The sequence below is a fragment of the Crocuta crocuta genome, unplaced genomic scaffold (assembly GCF_008692635.1).
Source record: "Crocuta crocuta isolate KB4526 unplaced genomic scaffold, BGI_CrCroc_1.0 scaffold1122, whole genome shotgun sequence".
Taxonomy (NCBI): domain Eukaryota; kingdom Metazoa; phylum Chordata; class Mammalia; order Carnivora; family Hyaenidae; genus Crocuta; species Crocuta crocuta.
The window spans coordinates 275,944-296,578 of record NW_027531302.1 but is presented as its reverse complement, the minus strand read 5'-3'; the positions used below and the strand labels follow the sequence as shown (position 1 = coordinate 296,578).

The window sequence follows — 20,635 nt, the reverse complement described above, 5'->3', positions numbered from 1 at the left end:
CAAAACCAAAATTAGCTTTCAGAAATTAAAGTGACCAAATCACAAAACTGACAATGAAGCAAAGACATGAGAAGAAACAATTTCCTAAGCACAGAAATTTAATAAAGGAGGTTACTGAAACAAAAGGGATTGTTGGAGAGTACTATCAACAATTGTATGCTAACAAATTATATTACCTCGGTGAAATGGACAAATTCTTAGAGATAAAAACTACTGAAACTGATTCAAAAGAAATAAAACATCTGAATAGGACTACAGGAGGTACAGAAATTGAACTAGTAATCAAAATACTTCCCACAAAGAAAATCTCATGCTCGATTGCTTCTCTAGTGAATTTCACCAAATATTTAAGAATAATTAATATTGATTCTTCACAAACTCTTTCAAAATATCAAGAAAAGAGAGCTCAGGCCAACTAATCTTTGACAAAGTGGGAACGAGTATCCAATGGAAAAAAGACAGCCTCTTTAACAGATGGTGCTGGGAGAACTGGACAGCAACATGCAGAAGAATGAAACTAGATCACTGTCTCACACCATACACAAAAATAAACTGAAAATGGATCAAGGACCTGAATGTGAGACAGGAAACCATCAAAACCCTAGAGGAGAAAGCCGGAAACAACCTCCTTGACCTCCACCGCAGCAATTTCTTTCTTGACACATACCTAAAGGCAAGGATATCAAGAGTAAAAATGAACTATTAGGACCTAATCGAGATTAAAAAAAAGCTTCTGCACGGCAAAGGAAACAATCCATAAAACTAATAAGCAACTGATGGGATGGGAAAAGATAGTTGCAAATGACATATCAGATAAAGGGTTAATATCCAGAATCTATAAGGAACTCACCAAACTACACGCCCGAAAAACAAACAACCCAGTGAAGAAATGGGCAGAAGATATGAACAGACACTTCTCCAAAGAGGACATCCAGATGGCCAACAGACACATGAAACGATGCTCAGCATCCCTCCTCATCAGGGAAATACAAATCAAAACCACACTGAGATACCACCTCACCACTGGTCAGAGTGGCTAAAATGAACCAATCAGGAGACTTAGATGCTGGCGAGGATGTAGAGAAATGGGCACCTTCTCACACTGTTGGTGGGAATGTAAACCGGTGCAGCCCCTCTGGAAAACACTGTGGAGGTTCTTCAGGAAAATAACAATAGAACTCCCCTATGACCCAGCAATAGCAATGCTAGGAATTTTCCCAAGGGATACAAGAGTGCTGATGCATAGGGGCACATGTACACCAATGTTCATAGCAGCACTCTCAACAATCGCCAAAACATGGAAAGAGCCTAAGTGTCCATCAACTGACGAATGGATCGAGAAGATGTGGTTCATCTATACCATGGAATACTACATGGCAATGAGAAAGAATGAAATCTGGCCATGTGTAGCAACATGGATGGAACTTGAGGGTGTTATGCTGAGCGAAGTAAGCCAGCCAGAGAAGGACAGAAATCAGATGTTTCCATGACTAGGTAGACTAGGAGGAAGTTAACGGAAGACCATGCGGGAGAAGAAGGGGAAAAATACTTGGGGAGAGGGAGGGAGGCAAACTATGAGACACTCTTGAATGCTGAGAACTGAGGGCTGATACAGGTGGCGGAGAGGGGAAGGGGGGGATGGGCATGGAGGAGGGCACTTGTGGGGATGAGCACAGGGTGTTATATGGAACCAACTCGACAATAAACTATTTAAGAAAAAAAAAGAGAGCTGATACCATGGTGTAAATATCACTCTATTACTAAAATCAGATGAAGACATTATAAAGAAAACTACAGACCAATATCTCTTGTGAAGGTAAATCCCTAAATCCTCAAAGTAGCCAACCAAATTTGAAAATATATAAAAGGGTTAAGCGACATGACTTACTGGGATTTATCCCAGGAATACTAGGGTAGTCCAACACACAAAAAACTGATAAATGTACTACACATGCTAATATAATAAAAGAGAAAAAAAGGATCATCTCAATTGGTATAGAAAAAGTATTTAACGAAATTCAGCATCTTTGATGATTAAACACACACACGACAAACTAGGTATAAATAAGGGAACTTTCTCAACCTGATAGAGGTCATCCACACACAAACAAAAACAACAACAAACAAAACAAAAAAATCAATGCAGTTAATAGTATAATGATGAAAGATTATAAGCTTTGCCTCTTTGAAACAAGCAAAGATAGTCAAAATTGTACTGAGGATTCTAGCCAGGCAATTGGGAAGGAAAAGAAAAAAACGGTATTCAAATTGAAAAGGAAAAAGTAGAACTATGTCCTTTTGCAGATTACATTATATTGTATACTGAAGTTGCTAAGAAATTCACATATACAAACATGAAAATATACACACATATATACACATAATTAGAACTAGTAAACAAGCTCTGCAAAGTTGAAAGACACAAGATATAGAAGTTAATTGTAGTTCTAGGGGCTCTGGGTGGCTCAGTTGGCAAAATGTCAGTCTCTTGGTTTTAGCTCATGTCATGATCTCCCACTTTGTCAGTTCAAGCCCCACATCGGGCTTCACCTGCTTGGGATTCTCTCTCCCTCTCTCTCTGCCCTTCCCCCACTCGCTCTGTCTCTCAAAATAAATAAACGTAAAAAAAGGTTAATTGTATTTCTCTACACTAGCAAACTAAAGATAAAATTAATTCAATTTACTATAGCATCAAAAACAGTACCTTTATGAAAAAATTTAACAAATGTATAACATGTATGCAAAAACAAGGCAGATAAAAAAATTAAGATCTAAATAAGTAGAAAGACATCACATGTTCAATGATTGGAAGAGTTACTACTGTTAGGGTTATACTCCCAAATTGATTTATAGATTCAATGCCATATCTATCAGAATTTCATTTGACCTCTGTAAAAACTGGCAGGGTAATCCAGAAATTCATATGAAAATGCACAAACGCATAGTAGCTAAAGAATTTGATAAAGAATAACCATGTTAGAGGACTAAAACTCCTTATTTAAAAACTTACTACAAAGCTATTAGCAATGAAGATTTTATTCTACTGGAATAAAGATAAACATATTGTTCAATGAAATATAATTGAGAGTCTAAAAGTTGTATACATCTATGATCATTTAATTTTCAACAGAAATGCTGAGAAGTTTCATTAGATTTTTTTTTCAACAAATGGTGTTGAGAAAACTCTTTATCTGCATTCAAAGGATGTAATTTGGATGCCTTATTTACGCTATATGCAAATTTTAATTAAACATTGAGTGAAAGCCCTAAGTCCAAGAATTAAAATTATAAAATTCTTAGAAGAAAAAATAGGTGTAAATCTTTGTGATTTTGTGTTAAGCAGCGGTTTCTCAGACATGACATAAAAAGCACAAGCCAACAAAAGCAGATAAACATGGCTTTTGTGCTTCAAAGGACAATATCAAGAAGATAAAAAGACAGTCCTCAAATTGCAAGAAAATTTTGCAAAATATATAGTGGATAAGTGTATGGTATCCAGAATATTTAGATAATTCTTATAATTCAATAATTAAAAGACAACCTAACTAAAAATGCACAATGTATTTCTTCCTTTATCCAAGAAAGATATACAGATGACTGATGAGCAGATGAAGATATGCTAAATATCATCAGTTATTAGAGAGATGTATGTCAAAGCCATAAAGTGATAATACCTTACACCTACTATAATGGATATAGTAATAATTTTTAAAAATTAAAATCTCTTTAAAAAGGCAAATACATTCTCATACACTCCTTATTGAAATGTAAAATGGAGTAGCCATTTGGGAAACTCTCTGGCTTTTCTTCAAATTTTAAATGTGGTATTTATTTGATCCAACAATTCTGCTCTTAAGTATATGTCCAAGAGATTTAAAACCTATGTCCATGCAAAATAACTTCTGCATAATAAAGGTGAAGAAAACCCAAATGTCTATCAAATGACAAATGGATACATGAAATTTGATTTATCTATACAGTGAGGTTTTATTCGTTATATAGCCACAAAAAGGGACGAAGTACCAATACATGCTACAACATGGATGAACCTAAAAAACACTATGCTAAGTGAAGGGAGACAAGAAAAGACCATGTGTGTATTAATCCTTAATGAAGAATGGATCCTTCACTCTGTGGGGACTGAATGATGTTTATGTAAGGAGATGATAGGACTTTCTTTGAAGATTTTCCCCTTAAATGCCCCCAAGCAGGTCTCCCTTTTATTGGTCATATGCATCTACAATGGAGGTTTGGCATGCACTGACCCTTGTTAGATTTCTTACTTGATGTGCATTTAAATAAATGTGTATGTTACACCGTCTGTTTGTAAAGCACTGTGTTCTAAGTTGTCTTCAAGGAGCTTCTAGATTTGGGGGCAGTGCCAGAAAAAAAGTTTATATATAACATATCATTATATAATGATATGAATGACATAGGATACACTGATGTAGTTATATATGAATAAGTAAAGTAAACGTGTCAAGCAACAAATAATACTTTCAGAAGAATATATATTACAGTAAATCAGGAGTGGAGACAAGATGTTAGTTGAAATATTTTGTCAAGTAAAGTCAGTGAGGATACAAGCAGAGAGCAATTCCAGTGAAGAGAGTAAGCAGTGAATATAGATGCAAACACAGGAAATATACCTAAGGTGTTAGAAAACACTGAGTTTAGATAAATGATAGTTCTTATGAAATGTTCTAGTGGGAGAAAATGCTAGATATGTTGGCTCTATTTCTTGAACTTTAGGGCTTTAAGGAACACCTATACTCTTTATACATTCAGTAGTACTATTACAGCAGTGTTTCTCTAACCTGAATAATATGTGAACATCTAGTATTGACTATTTTCTTATAATATTACTTAAGTATGCACAAATGCAACATTTATAGCTTTTGAAGAATAGTATATCAAATCATGTGTATATGTCAAATATGAATACAAATCTTAACATATTCAAATTCACAGCATTAATATGATGAATGATATTTGAAAATCACTGCTGCCGATATGACTGATAATAAGTATTTCATCATGGGGTTTTTTAATTTTGGAGGTTTCTGGGCGCCTGGGTGGTTCAGTCGGTTGAGCGTCCAGCTTCGGCTCAGGTCATGATCTCACTGTTTGTGGGTTCGAGTGGGGCTCTGTGCTGATGGTTAGCTCAGAGCCTAGAGCCTGCTTCAGATTCTGTCTCCCTCTCTCTCTGACCTTTCTCTGCTCACGCTGCCTATCTCTCTCTCTCAGAAATAAAGTAAGAAACATTAAACTTTTAAAAATTTTTTGGAGGTTTCTATAATTGTATGGCACAGCACACCTCAACTCTTCTACTTCTTTTCAGCCGCTTAACTATACATTATTCTGTACAGAACACTACTTTTCCTTTTGTGTGACTGAATGCATCATAAAGGTATTATATTTAACTTAAAGGTTTTATTACAAGCGCAGGAAAATTAAAGTAGCATGACTTAGTGCCAACATAATTGGCTACACAGACACATGTAGTCATTGGGAGATTTTTTTTCAGTTTTGGTTAAAAGGTAATGATACAGATGAGTGTACTTTGCTTATTTTTTCTTCCAGTTTATTATATTAAAAGCCACAATTTTTTAATGTTCTATTTGTTTCTGAGAGAGAGAGAGAGATCGCAGGGGAAGGTCAGAGACAGAGGGAGACATGGAATCTGAAACAGGCTCTGGGCTCTGAGCTAGCTGTCAGCACAGAGCCGGATGCGGGGCTCAAACCCATGAACCACGAGATAATGACCTGAGCCGAAGCCATACGCTTAACTGACTGAACCACCCAGGCGCCCCTAAAAGCCACAATATTTAATCATAGTCATCTTACAGAAAATTTAAGAAATAGGACTTTGAACCCCAGTTTAAATGAATAAAACTTTTAGTTATGCACTTTTAGGTATATATTTCAATAGTTATTTTCATAATAAAATTGCTAAGAACATATATTTTCTAACAGTGAAAAAATATAATCCTGTCAAAATTTTGGAAATAAGAAAAAAATGGAAAGAGAAACACTGAGAAATTTGGTACTAGGTATTTTGAGTCTGAGATAGTAAAATATTAAAATGGAGCTGCCCTTATATACATGAAATATAAGGAGCCAATTGTTGCAAACAATGACAATATTTTTTTTTTTTGCTAGGTTTACTCTAGTTCTAAAGCACATGTGAATATCTCCTTTTTAATATAATAGCCAAGTGTTATCCTAACATAAAACCCTAAATTTTCTTATCACCTTATTAACAAACCCCAGGGAGTCATTGCTGCTTCCACTGATTCTTTTCATCCAACACTTGAATTATATCTTCTCCAAAAATCTGAGATTTTCTTTTGTCAATTTTCTATTTTCCTTCCCCAAAATTACTAAAATAAAATGTTAGTACTCTGAAGAATTACCAAAAGGTATAGGACAACAAATAAAGTACCATTTAGAAACTACTGTAAATCTTGATCAATTTTATAAAATGTATAGTCCTGATAGTACTCTGTAATGAAAATCATTTGCCCTAATTTACTTGTATCCTTTGTTTTATTCCTGGTGGTGAGAATCGGCAACACTCCCCTACCCTTCAATTCCTTACCACATGAAAAGGTGATCACACTAAGCCCTTCTTTAATAAAGGCTCCCTTAAGGCTTGAGAAGATCTTTAGCATAGCAGGAAGAATTCTGCTCAGATCTCATGGGTAAGAAGCCCTAGAAGAAATCCCAACCAATACCTGGGGGCACATTCCAATTCTGAACTAGCAACCATTCTGCAATATTGCACTTTGCTAAAATTGATTTAAAATGTACTTCAGTGCTCACAAAATATTAGCAAATCACATTCAACAGTACATAAAAAGGATCATTCACCATGATGTAGTGCAATTTATTCTAGATATACAATTTAATACCTGTAAATCAATGTGATAGGTCACATTAACAAAATGAAGAATAAAAATCATATGATCATCTCAATATGCAGAAAAAGCACTTGACAAAATTTAACATCCATTCCTGATAAAAACTCTTAATAAAGGAGTATGATCCCCCTAAACCCACAACATAAGGAAGGCCATATAGGAATAACCCACGGCCAACAGCATGTTCAATGATGAAAAACTGAGAGCTTTTTCTTTAAGATCAGGAACAAGACAAGGATGTCCATTCTCATCACTTTCATTCAAAATAGTACTGAAAGTCCTATCCACAGCAATCAGACAAGAAAGAAATAAAAGGCATTCAAATTGATAGGTTAAATTATCTCATTTTGCTTAAAGCATACTACTATAAGTAGAAAGTTCTAAAGACTCCACCAAGAAACCATTAGAATGAATGAAATCAGTTAAGTTATAGATCTTAATAAATTAAGACCAAAATTAATATACAGAGATGTGTTGTACTTCTATACACAAATAATGAAATAGCAGAAAGAAATTATGAAAATAATCCATTTATAATTGTACCAAACAAAATAAAATGCGTAAAAATAAACTTAACCAAGGAGGTAAAAGATAAAACATTAATAAAAGAAATTAAGATAACACAAACAAATGCAAAGATTTCATGCTCATGGATTGGAAGAAAATAATTAAAAGATTCATACTCCCCAAAGCAATCTACATATTCAATGCAATCCCTATCAAAATACCTAGAGCATTTTTCATAGAACAAAAAATATCGTAAAATTCATATGGAATCACAAAAGACCCCAAATAGCCCAAGCAATCTTGAGAAGAACAAAACTAGAGGTTTCACAATCTCAGATTTCAAGATACACTATAAAGCTATAGTAACCAAACCAGGATGGTATTGGCACAAAAAAGACCTATAGATCAACAGAACAGAAGTAAACCCATGCTTATATGGTCAATTAACCTACAACAAAGGAAGTAAGAATATAGAAGGGTACAGGAAGTTCTCTTTAATAAATGATGCTGGGGAAACTGGACCACTCTCTTACACACAAAAATAAATTCAAAATATATTAAAGATTTCAATACAAGACCTGAAACCATAAAACTCAGAGAATAAAATGTAAGTGGTAATCACTTTGGCATTGTCCTTAGTAACACTTTTTTTTTTTCCAGATATTTCTCCTCAAGCAAGGGAAACAAAAGAAAAAATAAACTATTGGTACTACACCAAAATAAAAAGCTTTTGCACACCAAAGGAAACCAACAGAGCAAGAAGGCTGCCTACTGAATGGGAGAAAGTATTTTCAAATGATATATTTAATAAGGGATTAATATCTAAAATATATAAAGAACTTATACAACCCAATACCAAAGAAAAAAAAAGAATTGTGATTTAAAAATGGACAGAGGAGATGAACAGACCTTTTTTTTCAAAGAAGACATACAAATGGCCAACAAAAAAGTGAAAAGATGCTAAACTTCACTCATAATCAGTGAAGTCAAAACCACAATGAGATATCCCCTTACACCAGTCAGAATGGGTAGTATCAAAAATACAAGAAGACAGTATTGGCAAGAATGTGGAGAAAAAGGAATCCTTGTGGTGCTGTTGGTGGGAATTGGGGTAATACTATGGAAAACAGTTTGGAGGGTCCTCAAGAAAATAAGAAGAGAACTACCATATAATCCAGTAGTTCTAACACTGGGTATTTACCCAAAGAAAATAAAAACATTAATTCAAAAAGATATATGCACCCCTATGTTTACTGCAGCATTATTTATGCTAAGTTATGGAAGCAACTCAAGTGTACATCTATAAAGAAAGAGATAATGAAGACATGATATATATATTTCTATCTATCTATCTATCTATCTATCTATCTATCTATCATCTATCTATCTATCAATCATCTGTCTATCTAATTACAGTAATAGCACTGTAGGCTGCCAGATGGTAGCTACACTTGTGAACATAACATAATGTATAGAGATGTCAACTCACATTATATATATGTGTGTATGTGTGTACATTATATGTGTGTGCACATTATATATGTGTGTAGCTGCCAGATGGTAGCTACACTTGTGAACATAACAAAATGTATAGAGATGTCAAGTCACTGTGTTGTATACCTAAAATAAATGTAACATGTGTGTCAACCCTACTTCAATAAAAAATGTAGAAAACCAAAACAAAATTTAATCCAAGAAAGAATATAAAATAAGCACTCCTGCACTTTTTTTAAAGTGATTGCTTTTTCTGTGTTATCAATGTAATACAAATACTTTGGGAACAAATGCAGTTTTTTGTATTTTCTATGTGTCTCGGAAGTTATGGATAAAGGGTGAATTTTAAGTTTAATAACACTAAGAGCAGAGTTAATATTTACAAGTTAAAAATTAATGATATTGTCCTGATGATGGTGTTTCCAGTTATCCCTTTTACAGAAATATGGGAATCTTTCTAATTCAGTAGACTGAATGAAAAGAGCAATATGTTGCTATCCATACAAAACATTTTCTCTATTGGAATTTTCAATTTCATTTTTCATGTGAATAGCTTTCATAGGGGTTTTCAAACATTTTTGACAACTACAATTGGTCCTTAAACTCTTATCATCAAAGTGTCACCAACACTCAAATTTGCATATAAATTCCTATTCTCCATCATATAACATGTGAATGAAGAAAATAACTGTTTGCTTTTCAGTTGGATAAAAGCATTTCAGAAGAACTACACGTGTTATGTTGATAGCAAGATCTAGAAGACAACTGCTGGAGATGATCACCATAAAAACACCTCTGGGAAGGATATGAAGACGTGTCTTTCAAAGGTAACTGTTTGACGTAGCTTAGACACCAGCAGCCACGGCAAGATCTACACATTCTGGTAAACAAATTTTCTAAATTATATCTTTACCTCATGCATCTCCCATTAGCACAGCCACCTCCTGGTCTTTCACACCGATGTGATGATCACTTCTGCAGCATTTACACCCTGAGCCTGACTGGCTGGTTGCCTCTTGAACTGTGGCAAGATTATTGATTGCAGATGCTTATTAAGCAAGTATGAGGCAATAAGCCATGAGAGCTGTTGATAATTCAAGAGGCAAAGCTAGTAATTATATAGGGATCAGGAGGATTATTATATACATAGCCTTGGTAAATATGACTGATTGCTATTGCAGTGCTGTGATGACTCTTTGAATTTAAATGTATTATTATTGATTTTTTTTGTTGTTATTGCATTTTAAATTGACAGATTTTTAAAGCAAAAGTCCATTCTATCCAACTGCCAGATCCTGCTACTCTAACTTGATGATTAATGGACATGTGCAGCAGTTAGGGTTTCTACTGCTCAGTCCAAGACAAAGCCATTATCTTTTTTCCTCCAGATGTACTTTTCTTTCACTGCTTTCTGAAAGTAACACATTTTGTGTGGCAGAATTTTGGGCCATTTTACTTTTTATTTATTGGCAATGTTGTGCTGCTTATAAAGATGCCACTTAAAATCATTAGATAACATTACAGTGTCTTCTAGTTCGCACTCAGATAAGACCATGTCTTCCTGGTTTTTTGTTTTCGAAGTTAAATTGGTCAAGGAGACACAATTTTCAAAAAGTAAAATATGACAAAATTTAAGGCAAAACTGATAATGCCAATAATCTGAAATTTAAACTTAGCAAAGCAAACCTATATAATTGATTACTATAAATGGTCAATATTGTGATTCCTTGAGGTGTTTTCAACTGAAGAGGAGAGAAATGTCATTTTTCTAAAATACTGATCAGATATACTGAATGGGAGAAAGTATGTATTTTATTGCATATTCATATTTAGCACAATTTTAGTTCATCTGAAATACGCACTAGAGAAGGAAATCATATTCAGAATTGTGGAAGTTTGCTAGTTCTAAAAACAGACATTATAACATCCAACTGCATCACAGAGCAGATGAATAAACAGATCCAAGAAAAGAAATCTAGGTGGAAGATATCCATTATATCAAAGTTAAATCTGAAATAACAATATTATTACTATTCTTATTATGGTCAACATTTATTGACTATATGCCATACACAAGCTTTATATTATCCTGACACTAACTTTATAAATTAGGTGTTTTTATAATCTATTTGTACATAAGAGGAAACAGGCTAAATTAGTCATTTTCCTGAGGATAGATTACTCATAAAAGGAAGATCCAATACAATTAAGTTTAATACAATACAATTTAAGTTTGTCTAGCTACAAACTTCTTGGCTTAGTCACAGCACTGTTGGTCTATGACTCTAGTATAGTGATTTTTCTCAAACATGAATTATTAATTCATTCACACATTTGCAAGATATTGAAGGATTATTATGTGATAACATTCTTCTAGAATATATGGATAGGGTGATGATAAAGATAGGTAAGATCCCTTCTTCATGTTCCTTACATTATAATCAAGAAACAGGTAGAATACATAATCTACTAGAATATAAGATAGAGTGATTGATAGTGCTATAAAATTTTAATGATGTAAAGAGACAAAGAATGGTAATGACAAATTTTATATAGGAAAATTAAAGGGAACAAGTTGGTAAACAGGCCTAGAAAATCAAGAGCCCTGAGTCCAGTGGATATTAAATTTAAGGTTCAGGACACCTGAGTGGCTCAGTCGGTTTAAGCATAGGAATCTTGATTTTGGCTCAGTTCATGATCTTGTGATTCATGAGATGGAACCCAATGTAAGGCTCTACACTAACAGCATGGGGCCGGCTTGGGATTCTCTCTCTCTTCCCCTATTTCTCTATCCCTCCCCTGCTCATGTGCTCTCAAAATTAATAAACTTTAAAAAATTAAGGTTCTTGTAACATGTCTAAAATGAGATATAAATTAGTTGACTATATATGTATAGAGCTGTGCTGTCCAATATGGTCACCACTAACCACATATGGCTGTTTAAATTTAAATTAAATTACAATTAAAATCAGTTTATCATTTAGACTAGCTAGATTTCAAGAGCTAAATAGGACATGGTACTACTGCCTACCATATTGGACATTACTGATATGGAACCTGTCTTCCATTGCAGAAGTTTCAATTGGACACTGGTTTTGAGTTCAAAGAATAATCCATATGTGGAGATATGAATTTGGGAAGCAAAACAATGACTCAATATTTTCTTTTATTTGAGCAATTGGCTAGTGATATGTATTTCTGAGATGAGTAAGTTAGTGAAAAGAAAAGGTTAGTATGTAGGTGGTGGACTGAAAGTTTTCCATCTAGGAATATAAAATTGAATAATATTTAAAACAAGATAAAATGTAACAGAATATAAGGAAATTTATAAGAAAGTCAATTTAAACTTTAACTACTATTTTCCTTTGCAAAGAAACTAAATCCCTACAGCCTCCTGAATCCCTACAGTTATAATTTTTGAAAATCTCTTGAGGACTTTTATTTTAATATTAACTCCTATAGTTCTGTTATCTCATTATCTCATACAGTATCCAATTATCTCATATACTTCTATTCCTATACATCCAAAATATCCTGTGGATACTAAAATATAACCATAAACATCTTAATTCTGTTCCCAGGATGCTGGTAGAGTCACCCATTCTACTTTCACTTATATACAAGGACCAATGTTTCTGCTGGCAATTAAGATTAGAAAAGTTTAGCTCAATTAAACCATCCAAATAACTCCATCTTAGGACAAAATGGACTGCATAAGCAATATTCATATATATTACATATATAGATTTTTTTCTTTGATCTTATGCATCTTTCAAGACATCTTATTCTTCTACCCAAATCTCAAATCCTTGCTCTTACCAAGTGGTAAGACTCAAATTCTCAGAACTTAGTATGCTTTACATATGCTTCTATATTTAAATTGCATTATTAAAAATGTAAAAAGTAAGTGAAAGCTGTACCCTATTCCTACCATAAAATTAATTTTAGGTTTCTTTTCTCTTTCAAGTTCCTTCTTATTTCTATTTTTTTTTCTAATTTTATTTGGGATAGTACATCTGCGATTATTTTTAACTTTTTAGAATGTTTGTTTATTTTTTAAAGACAGAGACAGAGTGTCAGTGGGGCAGGGTCAGAGAGAGGGAGTCACAGAATCCAGTGCAGGTATAGGCTCTGAGCTGTCAGCACAGAGCCCAGTGTAGGGCTTGAACCCACAAACTATGAGATCATGACCTGAGCTGAAGTTGGGCGCTTAACTAACTGAGCTACCCAGGCACCCCCATCTGCTATTATTAGAATACTGAAAATATTTTAAAATAGGGATGGTTTGCTTTTATAAAGATCCTCTGAAGGTGAGAGCTACTGTGTGTCTATGTGTGTGTGATTACTAAATCACTAAAAACAGTGAGAATAACACATGGCAAAAAAGCAGACTGTCTAAATATGTTAGAAAAGGACTTGACAGACTCCTATAAAAATGAAATAAGCATGAGTAAAATCTACTTGTAAATAAAATAGTTGGTAAATATTATTTCAACTGATAAAAGTATTTTAATAATTGGATTTTCCTTTCCCAGAACACTCTTCATTCTTTGTAAATATTGAGATATTATAATTTAATTCATCATTGTAAATTACATAAGCCACGTTGCCTCTTCCATGCTAGAACATCCAATAAGTACCGTTCAGTTTACAAATATGTAAGAGGTTTAACTAATTATTATATATTCTTTGGACTTAACCACATTCAAGGCAATTTCTATCCAACACTGAATGCAAGCATTTGTATTTAGAACAGATAAGCAATGTTATTTATTAATGAATTTTATAATTATTCTTCCTGGAAAGCAGTGAGAAAGATAAGACATAAAACAAACAAATTCAACGTTAATGGTTCTCAGATTTATTCATGAACAATTACTTTGATCAAAACAATCCAACACACTTTTCAAAGTCACCTAGTATAAGATTCATAATTTCTGGCTAAGTGGCAGAATAATTATACTTGTCCTTAAGCATTTGGTACCTTCGAAAGAAATCATGTTGCCAGTGCGTGTTACACTTCACCTTAGGTTTAAGATCTAACAGGACACTTATAGCCTCCATGAGTTTTAGGTATGCTGTAATATTTTTCAAATCAGCATAGAAGGATCCAGGTTTTTCTAGATATATTCATGTTTAGTCACTTCCACTATCCCATTTGAATAAATCAGCCTGATAAACAAAATTAAATAGATCTTATTTGTCATCAGAGGAAATGTATAGTATCTTAGGAAAAAGGAGTGGAGGTTTAAATAATTTATTTTTTCATGATTCAGCTCCAGGTATTTTTGTTTTGTTTCAAATTTTCATTTAAATTTTAGTTAACATAAAGTATAATATTGGTTTCAGTAGAAATTAGTGATTTATCATTTAAATATAACACCTTGTGCTCATCACAAGTGCCTCCTTAATACCCATCATACATTTAGCCCATTCCCCATTCACCTCCCTCCATCAACCCTTAGTTTATTCTCTATAGTTAAGACTTTCTTATGGTTTGCTTCCCTCTTTTTTCCCCTTCCCCTATATTCATCATTTGTTTCTTAAATCCCATGTGTAAGCAACATATTATGGTATTTTTCTTTCTCTGACTTATTTTGCTTAGCATAATACACTGTAGCTCCATCCACATCATTGCCAATGGCAAGATTTCGTTCTTTTTGATGACTGAGTACTATTCCATTGTGTGTGTGTGTATGTATATGTATATACATATATATGTACAAACATATACAGTATGTATATATATACTGACTCTTCTTTATCCATCCATCAGTGAAAGGCATTTAGGCTCTTTCCATAATGGCTATTGTACATAATGCTGCTATGAACATCAGGGTGCATATGCCCCTTCAAAACTGTATTTTTGTATTTTTCAAACCTAGTAGTACAACTGGTAGGTTTTACGGTAGTTCTATTTTTTAACTCTCTGAGAAACCTCCACACTGTTTTCCTTAGAGGCTATACCAGTTTCCATTCCCACCAACAGTGGTGGGAAATGCAAAAAACCTCTTAAGGTTTCCCCTTTCTCCATATCCTCACCAACACCTGCTGTTTCCTGTGTTGTTAATTTTAGCCATTCTGACAGGTGTGAGGTAGTATCTTATCAGTTTTGATTTGTATTTCCCTTATAAGTGATGTTGAGCATCTTTTTATGATGTTGAGCATCTGGATATCTTCTTTGGAAAAATGTCTGTTTATGTCTTCTGCCCATTTAACTGGATTATTTGCTTTTTGGGTGTCAAGTTTGATAAATTCTTCATAAATTTTGGAAACTAACCCTTTATCAGATATCTCATTTGCAAATATCTTTTACCATTCCATAGACTGACTTTTAGTTTGGTTGATTGTTTCCTTCACTGTTCAGAAGCTCTTTATCTTGATGAAGTCCCAATATATATTTTTGCTTTTGTTTCCCTTGCCTCTGGAAATGTGTCCAGTAAGAAGTTGCTACAGCTGAAGTCAAAGAAGTTGTTGCCTGTATTCTTTTCTAGGATTTTGTTGGTTTCCTGTCTCACATTTAGGTCTTCCATCCATTTTGAATTTATCTTTGTGTATTTTGTATGAAAGTGATGAAGTATCATTCTTTTGCATGTTGCTGTCCAGTTTTCCTGACACCATTTGAAAAGACTATTTTTTTCCACTGGATATTCTTTCTTGATTTGTTCAAAATTTGTTGGCCATATAGTTGTGGATGGGAGTTAAGGCTTTAATAAGATGTCACATTTTAAGAAGGGACCCAAGTATATATTATGGCCAAATGCTAAGTGTTTGAGAATTAAGGTCAATTATTTATCATTGTCATTATATCAACAGGGGATACTGAATTGGTGGGATACATGAGTACATCTAAAATTTGAGATAGTTATTATAATTATATTACTAAAGCTTTGGTAGACAGGTTTTTAAAAATTTGAACTTGTTCCATGCGTATAGTAGTTTCTGAGCACAAAAATCTTCTAGATTCTTTCAGAGGTCATTCTACTTCACGTTCACACTATAAACAGTCATCTATATTCTCTTGCTATTGGTAAAAGAGCACAAGTCTTACTTTTGGCTTACTTTTCAATATAAAAGATATTGTTGAAAGGATTGCAGTGACAAGTTATTACATTTATCTTCTTTAACAGCAGGTAAGATAAAGACTACTTTCCTCTTCAGTCTTTTAATGTAAAGATTTGATGGTGGTGATGGTGGTGGAGGTGATGCTGCTGCTGATTAAGATGTTACTGAAGTTCACTGAAGCAGAATCTGAAGAGTTATGCAATGCCCAAAGAACAGAAATTTGACCATTTCTGAACCTGACCAAGGTTTTGTTTTGTTTTGTTTTTAATATTTTTTATTTATTTCTAGGAGAGAGAGAGAGACAGCGTGAGCAGGGGAGGGTCAGAGAGAGAGGGAGTCACAGACAGAAACAGTCTCCAGGCTCTTAGCTGGCAGTCAGCACAGTGCCCGACGCGGGGCTCAAACCCACAAACCGCGAGATGACCTAAGCGAAAGTCGATGCTCAACCGACTAAGCCACCCAGGCGCCCCCTGACCAAGGTTTTTATTCTAACACATATTTTTGTCATATTTTTACATACATTCACTTTACATAATCACTTGTAGAAAAATATGCTGTTACACCTTAGATTTGGAAATTTGGCAGTAATGTAATTAATATTCAAAATGATGAAATAATTTCTGAAGTTTTATTTTGTATAATCTGAAGTATATATTCTGTATAATCTTCCAGTAGAAGCATAAATTGGATTTTTATAGTGAGTAGGAAGTAAGAATTATTTTTCCTCCCAAGGCTTAGCACTTCAACTATTTCCTTCAAGAGTTTCTGGCAAACTATTTGGATTAATCTCAAAAAATCTCTTTAAGTACTGAAAATGTTGATAGCCATTAACAGTTATTTAGAGAATTCATTATTGATATAATCTTGCTATTTAGTATTGATCTCCTTACCTTACACTAAAGCACCCTTTTACACATTTATTCGTTACTTCTCCATTTTTTGAAAAGAATTTTCACTTGGTAGAAAACTTCCAAGTTTTCTTTCCAAGTTTTCTTTCCAAGTTTTCTTGATTTTTCTTGATTTTGAAAAAAATTTGATTTTTTTCAAATCAGTTGAAAAAAAAAATGACAGAAGTGGCCCACTATTTTTTGCATATAGTCAATAATTCTCTTATATTACACTATAATTCCATGCTGAATATTGAATTAAAGTATATTAGGAGAATTACCCTTATCATTTGTTAATAAATTTTAATTAACAACCTTGTTTGTCCCATTGCTATTGAAACTCACATATTTCCTTCACTGATTTTTGTTCCTGTAAATATTTATTCTATTGAATTCACCATGATTTATCTGTGTTATGCCTACACATCTTGTGGCAAGCAAGTAAAAGAAAAGCAATGATTCATCATGCTGTCAGACTTGATAGAATTCTGATGCTTTCTCTATGTCTAGATATCTGATGAATAAAGTAAAAAATAAGACATTTAATGAGTTCAGTTGCCCTTTGGTGCGTAGCAACATATAATTAAAGAAAAAGTTCTAGTAATGTGTTTTATTTTTCCTTATAGTAAATTTCCGAGGGGCCATTGCTTTAAACAAATATTGCAAATTCTTCTTCTACAAGAGCAAAAATAGTGACAGTTTCTAGCAAATTACTTTAAATTTTTTATTTAAATTTTAAACTTCCAAAATGACAAAATTATGAAGAAATATCTTTTCAGGCAGTTTTTAAAAATATATGTTAAATTTAATTAGTGAGAATAAAATATGTTTTGGAAAACACACTTTTTCATATTACTGTTATTTTTATATGTGTGTCATTGGTATTATAAATGATAAATTATTTATCAACTTATGGATATGTCAAAAAGTTAACATTTTTAAAAGATGTGAAGTTTCAAAATAGAATTTTTTTGAAATACTTATGTGGAAATATGCAATTTAAAGAATTGTTCAAGAACTATTTTGACTTTTTTATTTTTGAGACACAGAGGGAGACAGAGTATGAGCAGGGGAAGAGCAGAGAGAGAGGGAGACACAGAATCCTAAACAGGCTCCAGGCTCTGAGCTTTTAGCACAGAGCCTGACACGGGGCATGAACCCATGAACCATGAGATCATGACCTGAAATGAAGTTGCACAGTTCACCGACTGAGCCACCCTGGTGTCCCAAGTGCTATTTTGATATTATAAAAGCTAATATCCCCCAAAACAAAAATTAGTTATGCTATATGATAATCACCGTAATCTTACTTGGTATTAGTGGTTAAATGTCAAAGAGACTTTTGCACTGAAGGATATTTTTCTAATAGAAATATATTGTTAATAATACTATTTTAATATTTTATCTGTTTCTCTATTTTAAAAATATTTAATATTAACATTATTTATATACAATTACATACTATATGCATATTTATAAATATGTATACAAACCAATAGAACTTGAATGTGTAAAGAATACAAAGGGGTTTTTCAATATAAGTTATCTCTAGAATATAAATATGTTTTAAAATTAAGGTAATCACTTTTACTCAAATAATATATCTTTTTCATAGTACTGAAATTACAGTGATTAAACAGGATGTACCCTATAAGATCACTTTGCAATTGATCAGACACAATAGTTCCATAAATGTGACTGACATATACACTTATATAGAATTTTAAAGGGCAGAGCTAAATCTGACACTGAGTGATAGATTGTATCTGAATATGAAGAACAAAGCTCAACTCTGGTGTACAAATACCTAATCAAGTATCAGTAATCAAGTGCAGGATGAAAACTCTTAATTTACTTAATCCTAGAGCAGTCAGAAATCCAGTTTACTATTCTGATTCTACTGAAGATCTAGACACACACACACACACACACACACAATTTATTGACTGCATTACTGATTAAGCACTAAGCTAGAAACTATATATGCTTTATTGTGTACATTTTTTATAACAGTCTTAAAAATTTAACATCATTCATTTTAGATATGAGAAAAATTGACTGCCAGACTAATCATTAGCCAATTTAGGATTGGTACACAAACCAATATGGATGCAACATCCCTGTTGTTATATCTTATTGTATAATGTCTATATTATCATTTTGCAGCAAAAACAGTTCTAGAGGTGGTTTATAGAGATTAATGCCTAGTTCAATAAACAGGAAAAATCTCAAACAACCTAACACTGTACTCCAAGGAACAAAAAACAAAAACAAATCAAACTCTCCACTTCCCCCAACACACACACACACACACACACACGCACGCAAATGAAGCTCAAAGTATATGGTAGAAAATAAGGACCAGAATGCAAATAAATGAAATGATGACTAAAAAGTCAATGTAAAATATCAATGAAACTAAGAGCTGGTTCTTTGAAAAGATAAAATTGACAAATCTTTAGCTAGACTCACCAAGAATGAAAGAGAAAGGACTCAAATCAGAAATTAAAGAGACTTTACAATTGATACCATAAAAATAGAAAGTTTTATGTCAGAAACTATGAACTATATGCCAATAAATCTGAAAATCTACAAGAAATGGGATCAATTATTAGAAACATACAGCTACAAGAGTGAATTATAGACAGAAAATCTGAAAAACCTATTATTAGTAAGGAGATTTGATCTACAGTTGAAACCTCTCAACATATAAAAGCCCATGGTTAGACAGCTTCATTGGTAAATCTACCAAACATTCAAAGAATAATTATCAATTCTTCTCAAGCTCTTTCAAAAATAGAGGGGAACACATTTCCACTCTCATATTACAAAGCCAGCATTACTTTGATACCAAAACCAGAAAAGTATGATACAAGAAAATTACAGGTCAATATCCCTGATTAACATAGATGCAATAATCCTCAACAAAATAGTAGCAAACCAAATTCAGCAACACATTAAAAGATAATACTCTGTGATCAAGTGATCAAGGTTACACCTGGGATGCAAGGATGGTTTAACATTTACAAATCAATGTTATAAAACCACATTAACATAATGAAAAATAAAACTCGTATGATCATTTCAATATTTGTCAGAAGCATCTGACACAATTCAATATCTCTTTATGGAAAAAGTACTTCTAGACAAAGTGGATATAGAAGAAACATAGCTCAACATACTAAAGGCTGTATATGACAAGCCCACAGCTAACATCATACTCAATGGTAGAAATATAAAAGCTTTTCTGCCAAGATCAGGAACAAAACAAGAATGCCCAATTTTATTACTTTGATTCAAAATAGTATTAGAAATTCTAACCAGAGAAATTAGACAAGTAAATGAAAAGGCCTCTAAATTTGAAAGTAGAAGCAAAACTGTCGCAATTTGCTGATGTTATTTGTACATAACCCTGAAGAGTCTCCCCAAAACTCTTAAAAACTATTAGAAGTAAAATAATAAAAATTCAGTAAAATTTCAGATGGAATATCAATACACAGAATATGTTGTGTTTCTATTCACTAATAATGAACAGAAAGAGAATGTTTTTAAAAATCTCATTTACAATTGCATCAAATGTAAAAAGAACAATCCTAAACTTTCTATAAAAATCCAAGAGACTCCAGAAGTCGCCAAAGAAATTTTGAGAAAGAAGAACAAATTGGGACATATATATACCATACATCCCGATTTCAAGCTTTATTACAAATCTATTAATCAAAACAGAATGATACTGGCACAAATGTGATATTTATATAA

At 33.0% G+C, this 20,635-nt stretch overlaps 1 long non-coding RNA gene across 6 annotated transcripts in view; it reads left to right on the top strand.

The window, feature by feature from the left end:
- Window positions 1-20,635, top strand: part of LOC144237847 (uncharacterized) — a 321,279-nt gene that overhangs the window by 165,249 nt on the left and 135,395 nt on the right. For all 6 annotated transcript variants that reach the window (XR_013336947.1, XR_013336945.1, XR_013336946.1 and 3 more), the window contains one exon: window positions 9,628-9,751. This is a non-coding gene — a long non-coding RNA (uncharacterized LOC144237847). The remainder of the gene's footprint in view (window positions 1-9,627; window positions 9,752-20,635) is intronic.